The sequence below is a fragment of the Fulmarus glacialis genome, unplaced genomic scaffold (genome assembly GCF_000690835.1).
Source record: "Fulmarus glacialis isolate BGI_N327 unplaced genomic scaffold, ASM69083v1 scaffold17735, whole genome shotgun sequence".
Taxonomy (NCBI): domain Eukaryota; kingdom Metazoa; phylum Chordata; class Aves; order Procellariiformes; family Procellariidae; genus Fulmarus; species Fulmarus glacialis.
The window spans coordinates 4,475-32,104 of record NW_009211571.1 but is presented as its reverse complement, the minus strand read 5'-3'; the positions used below and the strand labels follow the sequence as shown (position 1 = coordinate 32,104).

The window sequence follows — 27,630 nt, the reverse complement described above, 5'->3', positions numbered from 1 at the left end:
TTTTACCTAATGGAAATTTGTAACATGTAGTAATCCAATTGCCAAAAAAAGATACAAGATGATGTAAGGAAAAATATTTAAATTTTTAGAGCAACAAAGACACTGCATACTCCCCTTTCAGCTTTTCCAATTCTTGAAGTTTTTACTTCGGCACCACTAGTAAAATACATGGGAAGTTAAGGAACCTAAATACCTCTCTGAATATTGTCCAGAATGTCTTATCCGGAACCAGCCAAAGTAACTGAAAATATTTGCATTGACTTCAGTACAGTTTGGATCAAACTCTTCATATGTGACTGTTTTGCTTGTCTTGGTATAAAACAGACCTTAATATTGAACATGTTAAAGGAGAATCCTGCTTCTTCATTCTCCCTTCCTTCTCTTCAGCCTTGCACCTTCCATGGCTGTTTTTTGTGCTTCATTTGCTTGTGTTTCCCTTTTTCCCTTTGGGCAATGAGAATGGTACAGATTCATCCCACTTCATTTTGGATACTTAATAGAGGCTCCCAAGCCTGGAGCCTCATTATGCCGAAGAAGAGCTGGCTGTGTCTGTAGGAGAACTCAACGGATCTAAAGGCTGAAGTACCTTTCTTTGTCTCTCCTTCTCCGTGAACTAGAGAGGAGCCTGTGGAAATAGGTTCCTCACTTGGCCCCTCAGTGCAGGACCTACAGCTGGGCAGGATAAATCTAAGTTCAAGCATGCAATCCCACCCAGTATCCACTGGGGACACTGGGTAGCCACTGACTCATTAAACTGCTCCCACCACATTTTTCCTGTAAAAAACACCCCTCCAAGAGCGTGGCAGGGTCGGAACAGAGGACACAGTCATGCACATCCAAGCCCTCTTCCCAACCTTGTCAAGCAAACAGTACTCCCTTTCTTTCTATTCTTTTTCTCAATAGTGAATCTACACCTCGTTTTCCACAGGAAGGGCAGGAAGACAAAGCTGCTGGCAGGGATGCCAGCTCTGTCCCTCCCCTCCTTGTCCTCAGGTTAAGCATGACATAAAAGCAAATCTCTGTGGTTTCTCCTTATCATCTGTTTTCTGAGGAAGGCAGCGTGTTCTTGGGGCTGGGTTGTGGTTTCGGGATATGCCCCGTTGGGATCGGCTCTGCACAAGGACAGCTGTTCTGCTGTTCTCCCCTGCCGTGGGCTCGCACCCAACTGCCCCCCCAACCCTCACCTCCCCTCCCCAGACAATCCAAGCTTGTCAGTAGGAAATGAATGGATTTGCTTTCCTCTCTAGTTCTTTCTTGCAAGGGAGAAGAACAGCTGCTGCCCTCCCCATCCCCAGGGAGGTCCCCCCACTGCTCCTCTAGCCAGAACATTTATAACTGGATGTGAAAGAGAAAATAAAAAATCAAAATTCTGAGTATTTGACAATGACAAGCACTGAGACCGGGGCTTTCATGAACTAATTTATCCATTAATTCAGGCACAGAAATTGTTGCCACATTTGTAAAATTGGTGTGATGGAGACTTACACTATCTTTTATTGCCGACAGTGTATTTTATGGCCTCGAAAACAATGTATTTGATTGTATTCCAGATTGTATTCCTCAGTAGGGAACAAGGTTTCCACCCTAGCATGTAATTTTTGAGATTCATGAAGTAGTCTCCTAAGCTTACTAAAATTAGTGACCGCGCTGATCTTTCCCCATCTTTCCATCTGTCCCCACAGGGTCTTCTCTTCTGAGATGTCCTTTGTGCAGAACTCTGAACTATATCTTTGTAGCTTGGAGAGTTACTGACTGAGGGGCAAGAAGAGTTTGGGGTTATCATCTACACCCCCTTTACAAATGGCCAGTTATCGGGCTTTTCTATAGAGGAAGGAGCCAGCCGTCAGCATTTTGTGGCAAGCAAAAGGGGAAGACCAAACGCGAGTGCTACTGAAACCAGACCTCCCATGTTTAATGGCAGTTGGACCTCTCGAGGAAACCACTTGGGCGGATACCCTTCCCATGCGGTTGAGCAGTTCCCTCTGCCAGTGGTTTCAGAGGAAAAGATCACGAATCATACACACAGCCAGAGCCTTCTGGAGTCAATAAAATGATTCGCTTTTCTTCCCCAAAATGTTTTGGATTAACCCATCAAAATTTCCGAAACGGTGGCACAATGGAATACCTGCAGGCACCAGGCTCGAGGCAGGTAAGCAGCCAAGCCGCAGAGTAACACGAGGGTGGATGATACTAAGCTGCTCAGGAATCACCTTCTTAATATCAGATTTTATAATGTTTTCAAAAACTGCCTCATATTTCTGAATTTCTGTAATGCCACAGCATGCAAAAGCGTATTACTTTATTTGTTAATTTAATTTTTTTTGATCCTTTCTTTCCCTTTTGCCTAAATGATTTCTGAAGAGATAATGCATTTGCAGCTCTATGTCCCAAGTAACCCTGTGACTTCAAATGGGCATAAGATTTCAAATTAGCTCAAGTTTCAAACTGCAGTCAGGAATATTCTGCAAGAAAGGCGCCATAGAAAAGATGTGAAATACTTGTTCTTAACAGAATCAGGTGAAATAAGTGACTAGAAGACAATTTCAATTTATAGTACTCTGTGTACTGCCTCTGCCAGTGGGATGATTTCAAGTTTAAAAGTGTGTCTATCCTTTTTTTTTCCTGTTATGGTACAACAACAACAGTAAAATGACAACATTTTGAGGAGGAGAAGTTGTGGCCAGGCAGTTTTTATGCAGCACGATGTGAGCACCTGGCTGGGAGAGGGCTGAAACCTGCACCCCTGTTAAATGTAGCTGTCTCACATCTTCCTCCAGTCTACACCTGAGAATTTGGGGGGTTTCCCATTTTTGCACAGCAAAAGAAGAAACACACGGAAAGCGCAGCTGGGATTCTGAGTCAGGCAGGATCTGAGCACCCTGCCAAATGCAAGAGGCAATGCTCACACCTTTGGTGATAAGGTTTCTCTAGCTACACACCCCTCTCGCTGTTCCCATAGGTTTTCATTGCAGTCATCATCAGGTTACACAAACCATTAATTAGGTATCGAAAAAGAACCACATTCAGAGAAGCGAAACCAACACTGGTATATGCACATTAACCAACGTGTTACCTGAGACCTTCAGAACCATGAAAAGGACTTGATCATGCAACTGCCAGTGATTTCAGTGTGAAATTGGTCTCAAAAGGCACCTTTCAGCAACTTGGATGTACAAAATTGAACGTAAGCAAAACTGATCACTACCATAATGTCCTAAGGCTCCGAAATGGGGGTGGGGGGAGGAATGACCATCCCTATGACATAGATCCATCCTGGTATCGGTCAGGACTGGATCCCTTGCTACAATAAGCAATTGGCTGCCTGAGGTCACCATCAGCACCACCATCACCACCACACCCCACACCCCCCCATTTTTAGTAGATTACAGGTGTTACATTTCTACCCAAAAAAAATGAAGGAGGAATTAAAAGTTTCTACTTACCGAGTTGAGCCCCAGGAGGTTGTTTGGGAGAGAGGAGGTGATTCCCGATAGAATAGCTGTGGCCACCACTGCCCCCAGGCACTGGGCAATGATGTACATGAGCGCCTTGAAGATGCTGATCTGGCAGCTCAGCAGGAGGCCCAGGGTCACAGCGGGGTTCAGGTGTGCACCGCTGATGTGGCCCACGCTTTGTGCCATGGTAGCGATGGATAACCCAAAAGCCAGCGAAACCTTCACGTTGTCCTGAGACCTTGTTGACGTTTTGTTGCCCACCACTGGAAAGCTAAAACCCAGAGCTGAGCCAATGCTGATAAAAATAAAAAGGCTCATGGCAAGGAACTCAGCCACCACTGCCCTCCAGAACATTTTCTTTTTGAATTCACTTGCCATCTTTTTTTTCTCTCTCTCTCCCCTCCTCACTTTCCCTTCTCCCTCTCTCCCTTCCTTTGCCTGATATTTTTCCTTTGAGGTCTGAAGAGAAATCTGGAGAAAAAATACAGTCCTTGGATTATTTATAGGGCTTTGGGTGGTCTGTAGGAGGGAAGGGGTGTTGCACAAAAGGAGGAAAGAACATCTACATAGATGCTGACTGCTAGATTGATGTAAGACACTGTATGCCTGCCAAAGTTTTTTCTTCCTTTTTTTTTCCCCCCTCCCTTAACAGCGTTCGATCTTTGCTGCCGTTTTTAAGAGGCTTTTTAAAATTCTTGGAAAAGTCTTTAGGAGTGCCTCAGGAATTTTACCCTCACTTCCTTAACTCCTGTATCATCATTCAGCACACGGATTGGAATGAAAGCTTTTACGAGGATTTCTGTCTCGAGCTGGACTGAAACAAAAAGCAAAGTTATCTGTGCAGGCTGGTAAGTTATTCACGCTCAGCTTCACCAGCGGCGGATGACATCCGAAAGTAGTAAATAAAACTGACAACTAAATCCACACTCTAGAGACTTAAGTACCTCTGTTTCATTTGAAAACAGGTAGAAACGTCTTTTCGGCTGGCTCTGTGGAGACTTGGACTTGTTTCTGATGCCAAGCCTGACGGCTGCATGGACAAACACACGTATTTACACAGGCTTACACAAGCTGGTGTTAACTGATGAATGGTAGGGATCAGATTTAGTGTCTGTGACCACCGTGTAAATCTGACATAACACTGCAACTGGAAGCTTTACATGGATGCAATTTGGATGCTAAGGGGCAGATGATGTGGGGTTGTTTTGTTTTGGTTTTTTTTTTAATTTTTTTAAAATTTTCTTGATTTCTTCACTTTTTTTCTTTCAAGCATGGAGGTGTCTCAGGGTTTCCCCAGGCTTGCTCTCCCGCACTCCTTCTGACCAGCAGGAAAAAAGCCAATTTGGGGGCTTCCTAGCCCATGTCCTGCAGCGAAAGCGTATCTCACGCCGCTCTGCTGAAGGTCAGCGGTCCTGGCTGTCACCAGGGAGACTGGCTGCGGCTGCTGAGCCACAGGACTGGCCGGAGACAGACAGAAGGGGAGAGCGAGGGAGAAGGGAAATTACATGCTTGATTTTGCAGACAAAATGAATCTCCCAGCAGTGCCAGAGTGTCTTTCGGAGCAAAAGGTCTGACTGGCTCTGGTTTTATCACAGCAGGACTTGTATGCATGCCTCAGATTAACCCCTGTGTTATCTGCCTGCTTTAACGGCTGGTGGTACCTTCATCTTTAAATCAGGGGGTTTCCTCTGACTTCAAACTATGCAAAATCTGATCCAGAGCCAGAAACTAACTCCCCAAGCACAAGTCTTGAAAGATGGGTATTCAAAATCAGCCTACTTCTCTGCCTCCTCTTTTTTCTCCCTCTTCTTACTTTAATGCACTAGTGAAAACTTCTAAATTGTACTTATATTAATTCAAGGCTTTTTCACTTGGACAATATGTCAGTATGAAGATAAAATCAAATACACACCTGGATAGTATTAGACAGTCAATAAGCATTTTAAAAATATATTTATCTTTCAAAAGATGATTCAGATACGAAGCTGAAGACTGTTTAAATAAAAACCCAGATGTCTGCAGCCTGTCATCCCCAAGTTCTTATTCTTTCTAGACATCACATGTTCTTGATTTTCCATATAACCAACTTTATTTCCTTCTGGTTTATAATACACTTACACAACAGAACTATACCAGCGAAAAAAAGGAAAAAGCAAAGAAATGGGAACAAATTAATTATTGGTTTTACCTTTCTAATTACAGTGGGACTTCAGTGAGGAACCATGTGACAGACAAATCAAAAATCAAATTTAGCCAAACATGGTACGTGGTGGAATTTTAATGTAAGATACAATTGATGCTAGTTGTATTCTGTTCAGTGAAACTTTTTATTTACTGCAAACAATCTCTGAGACTTGAAGATCTTAAGTGACCAGCTTCTCTGTTCCTATCAAGGAGATGCCCAAAACACAGGACATATATCCCACACCTCAGGGAACTAGGGAAAGCAGAGCTCTATGAATAGTTTACAAGAGTTTCCATGTGTCCCAAATTGGCACCTGTGGGATGGAGCTGCCTAGATATTCAGCTGTGTCCACAGGAAATTCCCTCTTTACTCACTTCTTCCTACAATTAGGATCTGGATGACCAAACAACCCCTGTACCAGTACTGATAAGGTGAGAAGGAATCCCTCAAAGGAAAATTTCTAGAAGCCAGGAAAATAGGCTGGGGAAATATTGCAAAATGCTTCCCTGATTTCTACAGTCTCCTCTAGGTATCCCCGACTGCCTGTGCCAGAGACAGGGTACCAGGCAAGCAAGACCTTTATTCTGACCCGTGGCATAAGTGAACAACACACAAATTAAATGTGCCTTGAGAGCAGCAGGTTGGTCAACCCCCTTGAGAGTTAGTCAATACACTTATGTTTTCATCTTGGGACTCTCCAGGATGAAGAGAGATCATTTCATATTTTGGAACTCGATGCCACAATAACTCAATAAAATTTTCATTCAGACAGAAAAGAAAAAAAAAATCATCTGAAATAAATTAAAGACAGAAACTGTTACATATAAACAGGGAAAATACACATCTAAAAGAGATGGGTGGAGCTATTAGCCAATATTACCCCTCTATGTTCTGATGTGAACACGATCATCACTGCTGTGTTGTTACTGATTGCTTGCATGGTGGTGATACCCACGGCCCCTATGCCTTCAGTGCTGTGTAACAAGAGACAACAGAGACAGCTTTGTCCTGCATGTAGAAGAACCACCAAGTGGGGAAGCAGAAGGAGACGGCAACAAAAGAAAAAATATTCTGTGCAAGATGTAGAGGGAATTGGCAGTGTGGACAAATAAAATCAACAGTATAAGCGTAATGAGGAAAGAGGAGAGAGAAGATGTGAGTAGAATAGCAACACATCAGTTGGACCTCCAGAAACGTTCACCACAACGCACATCTAATTGGTGCCTAACTCATTATGCGCTTTTCCAGAAAAAGAGCTCTGTCCCACCTTACTCAGACTGATGGCAAAGACCCCAGCACTTGGCCAAGCACTTGGCCTGTACACCCAGTCCCCGTAAACCACCAGGAACCAAAAAAGGGTAAAATCCAGTGTCCTGCATGTCAGATGAGCTGGGGTTTGTGCAGACAGCTTTTCTAGGCATGGTTTTAACTTACGTGCCAAATCACACTTGAAGGTGGAGTTTGTTATTTTCTGGAATTACGTATCTAGAAATAGAGAGAGATGACTGCCAACCTTATGTAAGTGTTTAGGACAGGCAATGAAGAACATATCTGATAGGAACAAGAGGAAGAAAGTAGCTTTTTAGCTGTAGGGTGATCCTTCACAGATGATTTAAACAAGTGTACTCTCTAATTTAGTTACACCAGAGACAGTTGAGTGAAAAATCACGCTTACAGTACTGGATATTTAATTGCCAAGATCCCAGGACCAACTCATTTTTTGACTGAAACAAATCAGGTTCTGAAGGGCTGTAGCACAATCCTCACTTAACGTTTCAGTCAGAAAACAAATGTATTTGTTGTTTAAGTGGTAGGCTTTGTTCTGTGCTCCCACATGTCAAATTGCTCAGGATCTCTGTACTATTTGAACAAGAAACAAATGTCAGTGACTGCAAATTTGGACTTGGCTAACATGACTTCTCTGGGAATTTTCCACTTAGGTGAAGGAACAGTCAAAGTTGAAGGGCAGAGGGAATGTATGTCAGTCCAGTGGTCAAATGATTGGAAAAACCAGGGGAACTTCAGCAAACTGCAATTATTTTTCTCTTGAGAAGAATTAGTTATCCTCTGACCCTGCCAGACAAGTCTTTTAGCAGGCAAGTGGCAATTGCTAGGAAAACTGTACTACTCCCCGTTTCAGAGACAACAGCAATTCCTACTTTCTGCCCATAGACTTTCACCCCCGTCAGGCATCACTGACTCTCACCACCGTGGAGAAGAGCAATGCCATGAAGCAGGGAAGAGGTAGAAGATCCATGTATTCTTGCCCCAACATCTCAGAAATGGAAAGGAGTCCAGCACTGCCGGCTGGAATGAAAATATTTTCCCATGTATTCTGTTCAGTGCTGTCCATACAGAAAGTTGGAGTTCAGAGGTGGGCTTTCCTATAAGAATAACACCACTGACTTTACATCAATATTCAGGAGCTGCTTCCTGGACTCAATTCTGGCTAGAATTGAGCTGGCTAGAATTGAGAAGAACCTGTCCCATTTTGCTAATTAAAAAGTACAAGGTGGCAGTTGAGTCAATGTAAAGACACTTGGGAATTTCTCTGCAAGAGAGGTGCCTGAGCACAACTGACACCTGACAGCATGAGTAAGGTGTCGAAGAACTGGGAAGGGTTTTAGAGTGAATCCCTGACTTAACACTCCTAAATCCAGGAAAGATGGAAGATTTCCGACACATCCCCCTCTTTAGCATTTGCTATCAACCAGTCTGAGCACCCACTTGCTCCATATGCTGACTGCTGAAAATTCCCTCCTTAGCTACTCGGCTGACTTTGTTCCCTGTACGGTAATCTCAGAGCCTGTAATATCTTCTTATAGAGCTGGACACTTAAATCGCTTTGTGAAGCTGGACCTGTATTCTCAGAAACTCATCAGGAGGATCAGCGGTTATTTATCAACCACATGAATCACCTGCTGTGCCAGGAGCCAAGATGGTGTGTCACCCTCTAATGAGCAAGATTCAAAGGCATAAAGTTCACATGATTAATTTTCATTTGGGTATTTCATGATTCAGTGACATCAAAGTAGGTTCTAAAGACTAATCAAGCTTTTCCTTTTCTTAGGAACAAAAAATATCTGTACATTCCTCCATGTTCACCCAGTTATCATAATTCTCTTTTGATGGATTTCCTTTTTTTTTTTTTTTTAATTTTCACTACATATGGATATGTGACCCTCCTTACTACAGCACTTCCTTGTTTCTGCTCTTCATTTTCCTTTTTCTTTATTCTTTCCCTTCAGGCCATAATAAGACAATAGAAGAGAAAAGTTTATCAGTTTGAATATACGACTGGGCAAAATCTGTGATTGTATAATTAAATGAATGAAATTCAATATCAGCAGAGGCAAACCTATTTACGTCAATGACCAATTCAGTCCAGATAGATAGAGAAGATGATTAAAAAATTGTTTTCTCTTGAAGGAGGTATTGAAGGCATCTGAAGAGAAAATCACTCATGAATGTCCTTGGAGAGTTTGCTTCAAATTTCAAGTTGTTCCCGCCTCTGAGAGTAGAAGACCCTACTGCACTTCCTGAAAACATATATAATGCAGTAATAAACGTGTTAGTAGAGCACGATTTTTCATCACAAGTACAACAAAGCTATGCGGGTGGCATTTGTCTCCCCTAATTGTAGGTATCTACCATGAAAATGGCTCCAACTGAGCTGGTGTCCTTTGTCTGCCTCTTAGTGAATACACGGTGTGTGCATTTTCAGAATGTGATCACAGCCCTCGATTTTAGACCTCTGCACTCCATTAGCTCCATCTACACAACTGTTTAGGCTGCTCAGGCTGCCTAGCTCCAGAGTCAGCACTTACCTTTCTCTAGAAATCCCAATTCCATGGCCATGAGAGCTGTACAGCTGCCAACCATGTCAGTGAAAGGACTGTTATTACCCTTTTTTTGACACTTCTGGGACATGAAATAATAAAGATGACTGTCCTCCAACTGGGACGCAAAAAGGAATTTCCCAGACACCTGCGAAATCAGCCTGCATCAGGAACCAGATTTTTCTTTCACCCTGATTCTCTTGTACCAAAGCAGTGTCTTTCCAAAGGAGGTAGCATTATGGACCCTGAAGTCTTCACCACTGCCTGCTCTCCTGACACACAGCATGTAGTGCTAGAGAAAGTGTACAAAAAAGTTGGCTCTCATCAGGATCATCTTTTGCCCGAAGGCATCTTCCAAAATAGGCATTTCTTCTCCCCAAGCTTATGTTGGAGAGAGGAACCACAAGCTCTGCTGCTTAGCAGCAGGCAACTTGCCGCAGCATTAATATACCAAGCAATGTCCCTCTTACAGTAGCAACGGATGTTAACCAAACAAATCTCAACGTGCTTTAGGAGCAAGCCATTTTTGTGAGAAAGGGGGTATGAATCCCTTACCATAAAATGGGAGAAAATCTTACATCTTTTTCCAAACAAAACTTCTCATATACGTGTTATTTAAACACAGTTGTCTTTGAAATGGTTGGTTTCTCGGGCAATCCTAGAAAATGCCACCACATTGAGGGTTAAAATCCAATTATTTATTTTTTTCTAAGTGAACATATTTAGCAACAATTGTCCTCTTGAGTGTCCTGTGCCCAGTGCATCACTGGGAGGTTGACCAATTTTTTTTTTCTTCTTTTTTTTTTTTGCCCTGCACATTGTGTTACATAAAATAACAAGTCTGCCAGGAATACTGGGCATGACACATCAGTGACTGTGCTAATGAAAGCCTTGGTAGTTCATTACAAACACAGGAGGTGAATAAACCATTGTTATTACTATAGGAAAGTTTTCAGTATGGATCACACTTCACTTGGTTTTTTAATGTGTAGGAGACATCAGGTCCAATTTTCTACTGCCATAAGCTGCAAAGTTCCACTGGAACAATGTTGATTATTTGGTTGTTTTGAGGGAGCTTTTTTTATGTAATTTTCATGAGTTTTGTTACCCAGATTTCAACATTGCTGTATGCTCTATGGTTTGTTTCACCATGGCTCAACTGCTCAGGCTCACAGCTTGTCCTTGGCACAGTCCGAGGTGCTGATTCAACATCAGAGAGTTCTTTATAATAGTGAATTTCTTTTAACTGCCAAGTGTTATAGGGCACTGCATGTTGACCTGATATGAAAATAAAAGGGAGACCTTGAGGTGAACCTTCTGACCTATTTCCCAAGCAGGAAAAAGCCTTGAGGTGAACTTTGTCAGGTTTATCACACAGCCACAGTCTGTGAAGCATCAGCTGGACTTGCCAAATCTGTGAGATCACATTGCAGTAGCAGAGTAACTCACGATCTTAACACAGGCTGCAGAAAAAAAAAGCAATAAAACAAAGTAACCCTAGGCAGAGCACTTCTATGCCTTACAGAATGCTGTGCCAAAACTTCGTAGTAAATGGATCATCTTGGGATGTTACTTAGTCTTTCTTGCATCTGCAGTTGCATTTACAATCCTCCTGACAGCAGTTTATCTAGGCTGTCTTAAAGACCTTCCTCAAAGATGGTGATTCTTGTACCCCTTTAGAAGGTCGATTCCAGTGCTTACCATTAGAAAGGTTTCCTAACATCCAAACTTCCCAAATCTCCCTTGTTGCAATTAAAGCCCAACAACATGCATCCTGGAAAACAGTTTATTCCCTTCCTCTCAAAAATGTGTGAGATTTTTAAAGATTATTAGTCTTATTTTTTCTAAACTAATCAACTCACTTTCTTACAGTCTTTCCTCTTTTGGTCTTCTTGACTTCTGTAAATGTAGTTCTTTATCTGCTGTTTGTATGATTATAACACTGAATTTTCTCTATAGGATAACCTCCTTTGCAACTCAAACTAGTTTTACAATTAACAAGGTTCATCTTAAATTCTAATCCTGCACCTCCAGAGTACTGCTGCCCCTTCTAACTCAATAATGTTTGCAGCTTTAACACCTGTTCACTACTCCATCAACCAAGACACAAAACAATTGAAAATAACACACCAGAACAAGATCCTAGCAAAGCCAGTATCTCAATAACATCCTCAATTTTGACAATGAACCATTGCTAACTATCTCTCAGGTGTAGTTTTCCAAGTCATGCACTTACTGTAGTTTCATAATCCTGGCTGGTATTGTCCTGCCTTGCTTACAGGAAGAGAAAACTCAAAGTTTGACTGAGGTCAAGAGATAACATATCTATTGTAACTCACCGACGCGTAACCCTTAAAACAAAAGAAAATCCTTAGCAATAGTGGCATTCATCTCATCTGACTTCAGAGAGCTACCATTATGTTAGTTGCACTTGTTTGCTTTATACAGCCAGTGGAAAGAAACAGGCACTTTTGGCACTTGACTCATTGAATCTGTTTATACATCCACTTTGGATGCATGACACCAGAGACACCATTGATCGTGTTGACCAGAGCTTTACTTCAAAGTAAACTTTGATATGTAAAATTACTATGCTTGTTTGAGACACAAATTATTAGCAAGACCTACCATATTTCTCTACAAGCGTAGAATAGGTTGGCACTGGGGAAGCCGTAAGAAGATCTGACAACATTGTCTACTCTGGTTGTTACAAAAACATAAGTAACAACTGGGAATGGATTATAGTCTTGTGGACATGAACTATTACAGACTGAATCAGTTTCCTGGTGGTTGTGTTTCAACAGGAAACACTATATTTAGCCATATGATTAACCAGCACACACACCAGTAAATCTACTGAACCTCAGGAACCTCATTCTGCAGTTACTTTACAGACTGAAGACCTTTGTGTCCTAGGTATACAGGCACATGTAGGCAAAATATCTGCAAGGCCTTTAGCTAAGATTTGTCCTTTTTCACACTGTGTCTCATATTGATTGCATTCAGTAGCATTTGGGCTTGCACAGCCATGGCAGAAGAGGGCACGGCCATTTGTCACATATCTGGCATCCTGCAAATCCCTTTGTGACCTGCGTATGAAAGTACTGAAGACTTTTCATCAGGAGGGTGGATTTAAAGGAAATGAAATGACCTCCACCCTGAAGATCTACCTTTCCTCTGCCATACATCAAGACAACACAAATGACTTTCAGAAAGTGTCTGTCTTCATCCAATACCTATAGAGGGACCTCAGATGATCAGCTTAAACTCCGTACTTAACTTCTAGATGGCTTAAGCTAGGTGAAATTAATCTCACTCTCAGTGAAGATCTTGGACAGAGAAACTTCATCCAAGCCTCCAGTTGTCCATATTCTTAAGCGCAAGTATTTCTTTATATTCAAGTGAGTGGAGATGGGGTTGTCCCCAGCACAACCAAAACACAGCACTGCCCACACTACTCCTTCTATGTGCTCACTGACACGGTCTCCTAAAGCATCTTTGATGATAAAGCTCTCCTATCAACTGTCTTCTCTCTCTTTTTATTGAAGGTACCATCTGTCTTCCCATTTCTGAATGCTCAGGAATAATAACCATGGGCATTTGTGCACTTTTGAAGGCACAGTTTCAACCCTGTGCCTCTATGGGTACTGTAACTTGCTGTAAACATAGTTCAGCCTTTTTCTGAGCAGTTTACTTTGTCTTCCTTGGGTTCACCAACGTCTTGCAATGTGAGTCCATATGTGGCCATTTCACTGGTGGAGGACATCTCCCTTCCTCTTTCACCTTTTGTCCTTTTCTTCTTTCTTCCTCATTTTTATTAAACAGATCCTCCCTTTCTTTCCAGGTTTGAAAATCCTGTTCATTAGAAACCAGCATCACACGCGAGAGTTGCCCTTCATTGTGGCTTATTTTATCTCTAAATGAGAACATGAGGATACTAGAGAAGACATCAGCATTGGAGCCAATTAATTAAAAGTGAAATAAATATTGTGAGTAACCTTCAACTATCTCCCTACATGACAAAGATCATTGCAAATATCTTACCATCAGTACTTGGGATCCCATCTGAATGTAAAAAAAAAAAAAAAAAAGACATAAAAACAGATTGGGAGAGATTAATTATTCCTTGCAGTAGTAATTCTAAATAAGTTCACACTCACTATATGAATATTTATAGGGACCACAATTTTCCTTCCTTGCAGAAAAACATCAATGTACAGAACCATAGAGTATCTAGAGAGTTTGCCAAAACACAGATGAGCTAAGTTGCTGCAGAAGTAGTCTGAGATGCACAAATGAATAAAACCCAAAAAGCCTATAAATTATATTAGGTCCCAGCTTTCCTTCAGAGAAGCAAAGCTGAGATCTAGGAAGCATTAAAAGTTTTGGCCTTTCCCAAAGTCATCTCTCAGTTTTGTGGTTGTGTGATTCCGTTCTCATCTCACCAGTAACGAATGGTGCCTATCATATTCCCTCCTATTTTCCAATCTCTTCCTGATGTTAATAATAAGGAAATAAGACTCGAGTGTTAAGTGCATGCGGATTTGTACTCTGCAAGGGCACGCTAGCACCTCACTGTTTGACGCTGAGTGCGTTCACACTGATTCATTGATGCCGCATCAGGACATAAAACAGTGATCCTGGCATAAAATGAGCTTTTCTAGAGCTTGCTGTAGTGGTTTAAGACATGCCTGTATCTAGTGCCATCCCTGCACTGGACAGTTTTCGTCCCACAGGTAAATTGGGGTCAGGGTCTGTGTTCAGAGGAGACTCAAATGTGCTCCAAAGCAGTGACTTAAAATAAACCCTTTGGCTTGGACAGAAATAGATTACGAATGTGCACATCGTGTGGTGGTGTGTCTCAGCTAACTGGGTAGAAACTTTCCTTTAACGGCTGGTAAAAGAAAGCCGGAGAGAAACCCGCTACGGCTAACGTGGCATAAAGAGAACTGGACCACACCCTTAATTTGTGCATTCATTCCCTTCATTCAATGAAGACTGGGATAATTATACCCCCCACCAGGGTTTGCAGAGCTCTCAGTAATTCCAGACTAAGTATTTATATTCTGCTGTGAAAGTGTGTGTGTGTTTTTATATCACACAGTTTTCCAAGCTTTTTCTTCCAGTGGGACTATCAGAATACCTGTGAGTGGTTCAAACGTTATCTTTGTATGTGCTCATCACTGTTTAGGCAATGACAGCATATAGCCACGTAAGTATTGCGTTGATCTGTTAAATTCCCAGAAAGTGAATTAAAAAGAAAAACAAAAACATTGCCATATGCCACAAGATTGCATTAAAGGAAAGAAGAGGTTCCGAGAAACAAGGCTTGTAAGGCAAAACTTAAGTAAAATCAAGCCAGCAGTAGGCATATAAATTTAAAATTTGAATTCCTGTTAATAGGAAGAGTGGCTTAAGTGAGCTGCTTTTGAATGAATTGCAGGAGTTTGTAGACTTTAGAGATTCATCCCTGCTCTTCATTCCCACTTTGTCACGTGGATTACATGGCAGGAAGACTTGTGTGTCTTCAGGGAGGGTGAAAAAATGGGAGGAAGGATGACACTCAATGGCTAAGACTTTCTGAACAAGGAAGAAACAGGAAAAATCAGACTGCTGTCTTGTTCATTTCAAATAACAGTCCTTTCCCTCACACAAAAAGTCTCACTCCAAGAAGATTTCTGCCATAATGTGGGATAGTGTATCCACTAGCTCCAGGGCAAGCAGAAAAGGGAGAAGACTGTCAACATTCATCTCCCATCAATGTAAGAGAAGAACAGCTGACTTGCATGAGAGTTGGATCAGATCATCATGGAACTGGATGGAGGTTGACTTTCTTCACATGTAGTGATCTGCAACTCCTTTTTGCCTTTGCTGGGCAGGAGGGGAGATGGGAATCTCCTACTGAGTCCCTTCGGTTGGCCTGAAAAAAAGGGGAGAAGCCCCCTAGTCTGGTATCATCCAGCAGAACTACTCAGGGTTTGATTCTCAGCTTCCAAGGGATTTCCGAGGCAAAGGTTTAGCCCCCTGCCCCGTAAACTGCTCCACCCAGTGGAAGAAGGAGCCATCTGGGATGGAAATATGTATAATGACCAGGAATATGTATAATCAGGGATTTCAGAATTTGCGCAAAGATGTGTGTCCTGGAAGGATGTGTCTCTGCTCAGCTGGTTGTTTGCAACAGTGTTCCATAAATTAAGTCTGCCCCAGAAATTAATTCACTTTTTCATAGTGACTGGATCAATGGTGGGAGGAAAAGAAGATCAAGACTGGATGATTTTCTGTGTTCTGAAAGGTGACACAAATAATAGAATTTGGCAGGTTTGAGTAAGCACGTAGCTTGAACTAGTGGGTCAACGGCATGCATGTAAATGGTAGCTATGGGGGCTTCTTATATTGACTGTTCTGGAATTCAAAGTCTCCCAAGCTTCTTAAGGCACAGCTGGACTCCTTAAAAGTCAGGGACAGTTGCCACTGCCACGGAGCAGTGGCATTTCTATTAGCAAAGCAGCTAGGATGTGATCCTGTTTTCTTTGGTTATCCACCACCATAGATCCAGAAAAGTGAAGAGCTGGGAAGGGAAAGCTAATAATCAAGCAAATGGTCATTGCAAAGTTTGGCTCAACTGTGTACGTTTCATATGACAATTATGCTAGGATTGAATATGGTGGAAGGAAAATGTCAGTTTATCTGAGAGAGGGAACCTCAAGGAAGATAAAAAAGGAACAGCTGGACTTTGTGGCTTGCATATGCAGGCAGTTTTGGCTGGTAATGTTGTTGCACAAATTGTCTAAGATGCAAACATTAGCTGAAGCTCAGCAGGTCTTTCTAAATAGCTGCTCCCAAAATCAAGAGCGTACTGGCTCTCTGGGAATACCAAGCATACCTTCCAGACTACAGTCCTTTTAGTGCCTTATAGATATAAGACCAACCATGGCTTGGGTCCCCATCATTCTGTAATCATGCAGAGGTCATCAAACTGTTATAATAATTTTGGCTTTTATGGACAATGAATTGCAATGGCTGAAAAGAGCAGTTCCCCCTTGCCCAGCTGACATACCATGACAGGGACTGGGACTGACACAGACTGTGATTGAAGTTATTTAAAATAATAGTTATACCAAATGTAGCCCTCACTCTTTCTTCCTCTCTTTCTGTGCAATGTGAGGAGCCTGAAATAGGACTGAGACGGGCGGTAAATATGCAAATTGAACAATTTCACATCAACTAAATGCACGTTCTTCAATAATATTTCAGATGCTAAGTTTTCCAAAGGATTGGCAGTTTGCATTATGTTGTTTACATTTGATGTCTTCTATTCCTAAAAAGCAAGGGATGTTAGGCATGTATTGTGGACACAGAAAGAAGTTAAAAAGGTGGTTATCTCTAGAATATCTCCTGCCATCTGGACAGCCTGAACATCCAATAAGATGTAAGATTTGGATAGAAATTTCTGGTGCTTCATCCTATCCCAAAACATAGTTGAAGTCAAATACTTCAAGGTGTTAGCATGCTAGTGTTTATTTTCATGTTCTGTTTTCATCTATCGGAGAGCCGCATATGAAGCCTGCTACAAGATTTCTCCAGTTTTCTCAAAGAGATGGGGATGATAATTCTAACTAGAGCCATTGGGACAACTTAAGGTTGTGAACCAGGAGTTGTTTTCATCAGATGGCATTGTGCCTTAGCCTTCCTTGCAACCAGCTAAAAAATTAATCTTCTTAGGCTTCATAGTGAAAGATTTGTTTTCCTGCTCTGAATTGTATGGTCAGTTCTCCTTTGAACACTCTCCGTTGCTACGTGTCTTTTCTGAAATGTGTACTCCAGAGCTGGATACATCATTTAACAAATGTTTTCAATGGTGTAGTTTATAGACGCAAGGTCACTTCCCGTCTTCTACTGAAAGTTTTCCATGTACATCCAAAAGTTGCACTGGTCTTTTTTTTTCATAATAGTTCACATTGAGACAGTTATTGATGCTTCATTTGCCACTTGCCAGATAAATTTCTCCCCTCCCACACATAGAACCTGCAGTCTTGTCTCCCAGACATTTTACCCTCAGTTTGACTTTATTAAAACAAATTTGATTGGACTGTGACTATTTAGTCATTCCTGCCCTATTGATCACTTACTAATCTACCTTTGTTGTGCTACCAGAAAACTGAACTCAAGATATTATATTCTCATGGGGTGGTTCCTACGCGTTAGATAGCATTGGACCAAGATTATCTTTAGCTTTTTCTCTCTCAGGTGCTTTCCTGAAGCCCTGAGAACTTGAAAGATCTCTGGAAAACTGGATGATGTAAAGTCATTGGTTGACATGATAAGACATTTCCAAAGGTGTCTTTTCTGCTGACCACATGATCTTGTTTATTCTTGATGCAGAGTCCTTCATTTTCTTATCAGGGAAACAGATAACTGTACTGATGTTGGCTCATTGTACAACATTCTGTCTAGTCTTTCCATTTTTTAATATATAATCTTTATTATTTTAGAATGAGGATAATCTGTCTTTCCTACCCAGTTCTGGACACCTTTTTAGTTCTGTCTGATATCTACTGAGTTTAAGCTAAGCAATTTCTCAGTTCTCTCCTTTGTATCCATGTCTATAACTTTTCCTGTGGCAGGTTCTTACAGATTGTTCTTTTCAAATGTTTTATTTATTGCTGCAGGTTTTGAAGATACACTTTGGTTTTTCCAACTCTTGAGTTCCTAATGTTTGTATGTTCCATCTCTTCCCTTATCTCTTGACTCTTTTACACTCATGTGCAACCTGCAGCAGTATTGCTGCACATCACAAAACTCCACATCATCCCTTCATACTCTTTGCAAGGTGGCCAGCAGTTCATGGACACCTGGACTCTTTGGTTCCTTCATAGTTATTAACATGAAGAGAAACACTTTGACTCACACAGAAGTTTCCAAAATTTTCTTTATGAATCTTTATGCCAAAAGCTGTAGTTACAAATCAGACTTGCAGAACAAGCAACTGTGAAATTACTTCTCTGGCTCACTGAACTGTGTCCACATGGTCTGGAGAGTGGGTGAGGAATGACTGGGGTTCAAGGCTCATACTCTTGTCCTTCCATGTACTCAGCAATACCCCCAAACTCTCCAGCAATTCCAGTGCTATGGGTTTCACTCACGGTAAGGACAGGAATCAGGGCACTTGAGAGGTGGGGGCTCAGGGTCTCAGGGCCTAGTTGAGCCCAGCTGAAACTGTTGATCTTCTAAACGTTCATTTACATTGACTTTTCCAGGGTAAATGCTCAGAGTGGCTCACTCTAACCATAAAAGCTACGAAAGAAGGGGAGAATAACACATAATGCAGAGTCCTAAATGATAAAGGTCTTTTATATGTATAGGAACTTTTGCTTGCACTGTGGTGGGTACTGAATTGCCCAGAGAGCACATACACTGCCAGTTATCTAAAGTCTTGATATCTTTGGCAGGATCGCATAAATAATGTTTCTCCTAGAATAACATGTTCTTGAACTGTTTCTCCAGTGTATTTTCTGCACATATGTTTCCCATCAGTAGCAGATGGGGAAGTCTTACCCAAGAGCACTTGTATATCCAGTTTACAGTGGTGTAAAGCAGAAAACTGAAAGTGTCCTAACGCTGTCTTTGATTCTGGTTTGAAAACTTTCTGATCTGCCTCATGCTTCTTTACAGTTGTATATGCGTTAAAGGACATGAAGCTTGTGCAAGACTTTTGATGCTTTAGAACCACTTCCCACACTTGTGATCTCCAAGAATAAGATAATGCTGTAAGTTAGGAGTAAAGCAAAATATTAAACACAATTATCATTGCAGTATTATTACAAAATAAAACAAATAACCCCTCTACATCAGTCACTGTGAGGTAAACACAGTTTAAATGGATGTGGGGATAGAAAAATTCTGGTGGATTAGCAAGCTTATATCAGGAACACACTGCATGGAAACTTCATATTGCCCAATGAATTTAGACAGCACAGTCAGTAGACTCTGGGGAGTCAGCCAGCAGACCAGTACATGGTGCAATTCTTCTGCCTAAACATAAGTATCTGGCACCATTTTATGCATTGCAGTCTCTTGCCTCCGGAAGCTATGCCAGGAATATGGGGTCCTCTTGCACTGTCTCTCTGTCATATCTGCCAGCCTTACATGGATATCTCAGCTATGCAATGGTAAAGAGTTTCCTAGCCTAAATGGCTAACTAATGATGTGTGGGAATTTAAAATCAATGCCCAGGTGTATGAAAAATGTGTGGCTCCCCTTTATTGACAATAAATAAAGGTCAACACGGTCAAATGGTAATGTACCCTGTCCCAGTGCAGTGTCCAAAAGAGATGACACAAACCATTCCCTGGAAGTATCAGCTTCTCGCTAGAGAGGAACCTGGTCCTTCATTTTCAGATGGCTAAAAGTGAGATGGATCCCAAGCTTTATATCACGCTCTGTGAACATTTGTCCAATACACTGTTTCTCTTACCAGGAAAGGATGAAATGTAACTCAGCCATAAGGAATCACTTCAGCCTCACCTAATTCCCTTTGGAAGCCTCTCTGACACACACGCAGGCTTGTGCTAGCACTTTCCACCTTGACAAACATACAGGACTGACACAATCTCATTCCAGGGTTGGAAACATAATTAATGGTGTGTCAGAATGACTCACCACTTACCTCATGTTTCCCCTTCTACATCTTAGCTCTGCATAGTCTTATTTTCCAGCTGCCACCGCTGTGCAGGTGGCATACAGACCTGTCCACTCTGAACTCTCAGCCTGCTCAGTGTGGCTTCTTCTCTTCACCTCCCTTTGAAGAACTAGAGATAAGTTGCAAAGTTTCATAGTTTTCAAAGTTTCCATGTTATTGGAAAAGATTGTCATCTCATTAGCCATCCCACCTTATTCCAGTTAATATATTATTGGAAATTACTTTTTCGCTCCATCCACAGAAGGGCAGATCTCATTTGGGCTCTTACCATCTTGTATCTTTTGTCTCTGATCTTAACCTACCCAACCTTACCTTGCTACTACACATCCTGAATTTTCCTCCACCTTTCCCTAACTGGGAGTTATTGATATGTCATCTTTCTCCTCTGTTCCCTCGCCTCACTCCTTTTCTATCATATGAAACAAACTGCTTGTTTTCAATCTTAGAGCCTTTCATGGAGGATATTTATCTTGTCTTCATTCAGTATTAACAAGCTGACACAAATCCCTAAGCAGGCAGTGAGGACAAACCTCTTTATCTATTTGTTTCATTTGCAAGTGATCTCACCTTAGACTTTTGTCCAGGTTGTGTTTTACACACCAAAAAATTATTTGTATGTATGGTCAAAACATTTTTCGATTCTTTACTCACCTCTTCACAGAATCTCAGAATGGTTGAAGTTGGAAGGCAAATCTGGAGGTCATCTGGTCCAACCCGCTGCTCAAGCAGGGCCACCTAGAGCTGGTTGCTCAGGACCGTGTCCAGATGGCTTTTGAATATCTCCAAGGATGGAGACTCCATAACCTCTCTCTTTGAAACCAGCTTTCACTGTGAAGCCTGCAAAGCGCATGAGAACAGACAACTTGTGCTGAGTTGTGAGATGGCCATCCAGTGTAGCTCTGTAAGAAAGAAGCCATTTTGTCATTTTCACAGCTATAACCTGCTCCATGAGGGATGATGGTTCAAATCTCTGTGACAGTAACATCAACAACATGCGTCTCAGTAATTTATTTGGTTACAGATTTCAAAGGGTCGGTAACTGCCCAGGTAATATGACCTCTCACAATCTCATTTCATGTGATACACCCCTCAGATAGCACACAAGCTAGGATTTTGGGGAAAGACCTAGCAGTGCAGTATTGTGATTGAAATATGTCTCCATGGATTTTCTTTTTTTCCTCTAGGATCACATTGTTCTGTTTTTGGTAGCCTTATAATCACTCTTCCAAGACTAGTTGAGAAATCATGAGATGTTCACATTTTAAACTGAACACCCCAAAAAGTCTGCCAAAAAAAAAAGATCTGTATGTTGAAAAATGTATTACCCATGTCAAAATCTACACACCTGTTAGGAACACCATGATTTTTATCTTTTTTTTTTTTATTAATGGTGGTTTCTGGTGGCATTCAGCTCAAAAAAATCAGTAATCTCACTGTTCATTTCAACATGTAAACTAGGTGCCTATGATCCCCTTATATTTAGTTGAGTTCTGGGATTTAATTCAGTTACTTTAATATAGGCATCAAGGTGGCATATTTTTGTGTCAAGGGCATTTGAGATTCCTTCTGCCATCTGATAACCAGTTGCTAGTCCATAAATTTGTAGATCCTCTGTAATGGCCACCTTTTCTGTGTAGATTCATCCCAAATGGCACTATCTTTAGCCAAATGAATCAATTAGTAAAATCAAAGGAGCCTAGGGACTTTTGAAGCTTATGTTGTAGAAAATGCATACATTTGACCAGTTAAATTATTCTCTAGACTCCACTGATTATACTGATTGGACATCCACAGATTGCAATAGGAGATGGGACACAGTTCCATGTAGACATCTAGATGTAAACATCTAAATGTAAATGTCTTAATCTCTGAGGTGAAACCCAGCACATATTCCTAGAGAACCTGCTTCATGTATGCTGTCTGTATTGGGAAGGCAGAGTTTCAAGTAACAGCTGGAAAAAACACACGTAGAACTAAAATACCAAATATATTTTTCACATATTCTTTGGAGGGTTTGGTTTTGGTTGGTTTGTTTTTTTTTTTTGGAAGCAGAAAGCAGAAGGTTTGGATACCTTCCAAGGAAAGTGTAATCAGTATATGTTACGTTTTGTTCAACAGCCAAATGTTACGGACGATTCCAATTATACACGAAACTGAAAGAGTCATATTGAAAGGGTCAGTTTATTTCTTGTTCCGAGAAACTTCTCAAAAATAATACCTGGATGCAAACATTGAGAAAGTAAATACATTCACTTCAGACCATTATGAGTCTCTTTTAATTGTAATGTTTATATATCGATTGTATGCTTGCTTACTACAGTATTTTTATACTCCTCTATCCAGCCTGAATTTAGATCTTTTAATTGTGAAGAGTTATTTACTACCACTGGGAAACTGTTCCAGGACCTGACAGATCTCGCTATTATAAAGCTGTTTATTGCATTACATTTACAGTACTTTTTTCTTCTATTTTGTTCTATCCTCCTGATTATATTCCACTGCATTAATAGCAGAGTCCTTTTTTCTCTGTTGCACTTACCCATCTCATTACTTTAAGATTGTTCTTAGGCCCCTCAACCATTGTTGGATTAGGTTATTTACAAAACTTATTTTTTTCATAAATCTTAGCCCTTTCATAGCCTTTGCTGTTTCTCTGAATTCATTCCAGTCTGTCTCCAACTACATGTTTTACATTTAGAATAATGTAGTTCACAACAGTTTTTCCAGCCACAATATGGCATATGTAAGTACTAAGTATTGAAAAAAAATCTTTCTGTGGATTGCCTGTCTGTATTTTAGGATTATGATGTTGCTATTTCCTGCACACTTAGCATCTCTTATTATTTGACAAACATGGTAAGTCTAAGTACCTAAATTCTGCATTGCATCAGTTTTAAATCAAGTGTTCCCTTCTGTAAGGAGCTGTATCTATTCTGAAGAGAAATGAGAGGTTCTGCATAACGTTTTCCATCATGGATTTACAGTGCCGTTTGGCAAAGTAATATGCCAGTTATTCATAAGAACAAAAACACAGTGAACTCAAAATATCCAGTCTATTTTTTTTTCTTACCACAGGTTAAAATTAGAATAAAATAATCGGCTAGATATAAACTTGGTGAACTTACAGTTTCCAGCTGCATTTTTCCTTTACCACCTGAAAATGTGAAGCTAACTGCCCTGAGTCCAATTTTGAACCTGTTTACCCAAAGGTAAATAAGCTATAACTCTCTTGAAACTGAGAACATACCGAATGTAAGAATAGTAAGTTGGGACCCCTAGGTGATATTATTTGCCAGCACAGATTTTCCCAGTACAATAAATGGAAATGATCCAAGAGAAGAAAACAATGAAGCTATCTATGGTGGTGTACTGTGAAAGAATAACAGAGAAAAAGCATTGTTGTTGCAGAAAGCAGCTGGAGTTGTAAGGCTACCCTTCTTGCAATGTATTTGTGATGCTGTAATCAATTCTCTAAAACCCAGAGCATTAATGAATGGGCTATTATAGAGCAACTTACTCCAAGGCCTGGTTCTTTTCCAAGTGATTGTCAGCTTCACCCTGCCTGCGGTGTGAATATGTTGGCCCCGGGCCCTTGATTCAAGCCTAAAAGTACTCTTCAAAGACACTCCTTCCCCGTGCAATTCTCCCATACGCTAAAAATTGCAGATTCATGGTTAGTTATTCTGCCACTGACCGCAGCAGGCCATGGTCTACAGCAAAGCCTATATTCAGAGAGATTAAATAACATATAAGCTTTCTTTAGGGCAACACCACACCATGCAAGTAACATACTAAGGTCTTCCTTGCTATGTGGCAAGCCCACCCTCTGCTTTATGTCTCCTAGCATAGCAGAACTCCTCTGGTGTGGGGCTACAAGAAAATGGGCTCAGGAAGACAACCTTTGATTGTCAGGGGCCACACCATTTTTTAAAATTATTACTGTAGCAACTGATACAGGTTGAAAAACACTCTTTGATTTTGCTGCACGTCTTAGGAAGTACCCGTAAAAATTTAAGTTACAGCAAAATAGTCTCAATAGCAACTTCTATGATGACGATGCAGGGAAATAGAATATGAGAAAAGAGGCAAAAAAGAGTCCTAGAAAATGAGAAACAGAAATTAATCCGTGATACATGGCCTTGTTGAGGATACAGAGTGAAAGCAGATTTCTTGCATTGTTTTGAAGGTTTCAAAGAAGGAAAAAATAGCATATTTCAGGCTGGGGTTTAACTGGTATTTGGAAGACTTCCAGCGGTCACAGACTGATTGAGCCTTGTGCTTTAAAAAAAATACAAATGGCTTGACATACCACTGGGAATTTGTGTGGCCAAGGAAAAGAAGGGGGAGGGTGGGCAGAGGCACATTCCTAACTCTCGTCTGGATGGGATGTTAGAGTGCACCAGTCCTTGTCTTGTGTCAAGGATTTCTTGTAAAAGCAGGTCTGAGGATGTAAAGGACATAAGGGCCATCGAGCTCTCAGAGCATTTCCTGGGTGAACCAATAGCCAGGGCCTCAGTGTTCGCTGCTCTGCACACCCATTTTTTCTGTAAAAGCATTCAGAAATTCTGTTTACATTTTGACCGTGCTAAGTAACTAATGCACAAGACAGATGTGCTTAAATTAATAAGAATTCAAACGCTGTTCTCTAGGATTTATAAATACATTTATGCAGTATAGAGAATTAAAGCCTGAAAATTGTTCTTAAAAAGAAAATAATTTAAAGTAATTTAAAAAAAAAAAAGGACATGAAGGTAGGTGATGCAGATATCGATCTTGGTTGAGTTATCAGTGCCAAGGCACTGACGCATGCTAATAATCATACAGATCATCTTTTAATACACCAATTGTCAACATGAAAAGAAAAAACATGATAGATAATCTATTGTTATTTTCTATTATTTTCATTCAGTGCTGCTGGGAAATGTGTTATTGGGGCTGTACTACATACATCAGTAGTAGTGAGTGTTCAACTGAGCAGGACCCCACGTGATGACAGAAAGTATACTTCTAACTTTCTGCTCCTTACTTTTCTGCATTCTCCTCCATATTCAAAAGCAACTTCGAGGCTCTAGAGCCACACTAAAATCAAGTGCCTATACAAGTGTCTACAGCACTTGAACAGCATGCGCTGTTCAAGAAAATAACACATGAACCACAACCACGTAGGCTCAACTTCTCCATACATTCAGTGGGGAAACCAAGACCAAGATACCATTAGAAATTTACCTAGATGCCTTCCACCAACATAGGTGAGAAACCAATGAACTACAGCATCCCATTCTCACAACTCTGGATAGGGCCTGCAACAATTATATTCTCAGCTTCAGTGTTTCAACCAAGAACTTTGGTGGGTTGAAATCCTTCTCTGGTGTTTCTGAAGAATTGTTAGCCTACCTTTCCCAGCGGAAAGTCTGGGGAGCCAGCCACACCACGCTAGAGATGATGGTAGCAACTTAACGATGTAAATGTCTGCTGGAGACATACCCCAGGCCCTTGACCCGTTCAGTTTGCTAATACAAACACAGGCAGTTTCAGCCACCTGGATCCACAAGGTGCTGTTACAGGAGATGAGGTGGTGTGATCTGTGGCTGGAACTCCTCTGTGGACTTTCAGCAAGACTGATTTTGTTCGCTTGGCCAGGTATCAGGATGACATGAAATATTCCCCATTCTAGCATTTGTACCACAGCGAAAAGGCCAAGATGGCATCAGCAGCAAAAGAAATGATGGATGAACATCTTCAGGGCAGACATTTGATTTGGAGGCTTCTTGTTACTGCTGCAATTGAGGGCAGATTATATGGTTCCTGCCCCAAAGGTTTGCTCCTAACTACTCTTGGGAAGAAGCTATGCTATACTGCACACTGTAATAATCTCTCATCTTTCCTAGTAGGCTGCTGTGTTTTTCCATTTCCATTAGTTGGCTTGGCCACAGGGCTTCTGCATTTTTTCATTTACTTTATGTAACAAGAATATCAGGTAGTAAGATCAAGTGGCTTGATGCCTGGCTGATTAATCACTTAGGTTTATTAACAACGACAGTCAGTGTAGAGCATTAGAGGGAGATGGGTAGAGAGGGGGTGGGATGGGCATGAGATATTATTTCCAGATTCTTTATCTTCCTTTTGTGTTCAGTGTTCAAAAGCAACAAACGCCAGAGTCTCTCCACACTGTAAAATGCAGACAAAATTTCTCTACTTTTGACTTTTCTTAAATACTGGATTAATATAGCAGTAGTAGTATACTAGCAGTATACTAGTAGTAGCCTACTAGTAAACAGTAGAAACATAATCAGCAAGCACTAGAAAAATTCCTATGATGACAGCAAAGGGTTTGTACAGTACAGGAGATAGGAATAAACAATATTAGAGTCTTTTCTGGCCTTGAAAGTCAATGAAGTCTAATGCAGCTTGAAATCCCTCAGGCACACCAAACAAAGACCCCAAGAGGAATTAGCTGTATTAAATGTATTTAGCCGTATTAGCTGTATTAAATTGGACTTAAAAGCCACCATCCTTGTCACTGGCCAGTAGTCTCTAGTACAGAGATGAGTACTGTGATATTCTAATGGGATAAATTACAACCTGCTTCCAGTTTTGACTCCACTATTTCAAATTCATGAGCTGATTGAAAAAAGGACTCTGATATTGCCGAATGCAATAAATTGGGCCATGAAGGAATAGTCTTCGGTACGCATCTCCATAAATTAGACTGAAATAACTACATAATTTTATTGAACATAAAACAGCCCCTTCATTTGCTGAGAACTACAACCTGATTTCAAAAGCCGTGCTCTGCTGAAATCTTCCATATCCTGCCCCTAATCTCCTAAGCCATCTCAACCCCGGAGCACAAATATTAGAGAAAAACAGAGAGATACATTTTCATTCCATTTACTTCCTCTGCTTGGATGTGAACGGCGTTCACAATATCTTAGCTAGCCCATGTGCAAAGAGGACATGGTTTTGTCAGCATCTGTTTCTTGGAAGTGAAGTGAGCTGCATGACCTCTTCCATCATCAAATTCAATTCACCACTGTTAAAAAGAATCCATACCATATTCTTGCTTCAGTAAATACTTAAAGCTCCATCTTACAAGCAGTTAGCTCTTCCTCTCCTTCCTCTGTTTCTCCCAGTACAATGCTGTTTCTGAACTTCAGTGGAAGCATGGCTAGGAACGCCTAATTTCAAAATACATACATATTACTTTTCAGATAATCCCCACTACTCCTGTGCTGTGCTTTACCTCCAACAACTCTTCTCTTTCTCTCCTTCATCTTCCCTCAAAGTAATTACAAAGAACAGCCAAAGCCTTTCTCAGTCATTGCTTTTAGCCAAGTTCTTATACTCTCTGCTTTGAAGCCAAGATGACCAATTTAAAACAGACATAGAAACACTCCAGAGAAGAGTCTTCTAAATTTGCAAGATTTTAAAAGTTTATAAAGGTGAGCTTTG

At 40.9% G+C, this 27,630-nt stretch overlaps 1 pseudogene across 1 annotated transcript; it reads right to left on the bottom strand.

Annotated features, from left to right (window-relative positions):
- Positions 1–3,425: 3,425 nt before the first annotated feature.
- LOC104076662 lies at positions 3,426–3,922 on the bottom strand (annotated as a pseudogene). Its single transcript, XR_683516.1, has one exon. The product of XR_683516.1 is annotated as an aquaporin-1 pseudogene (transcript).
- Between the last annotated feature and the right edge of the window lie 23,708 nt (positions 3,923–27,630).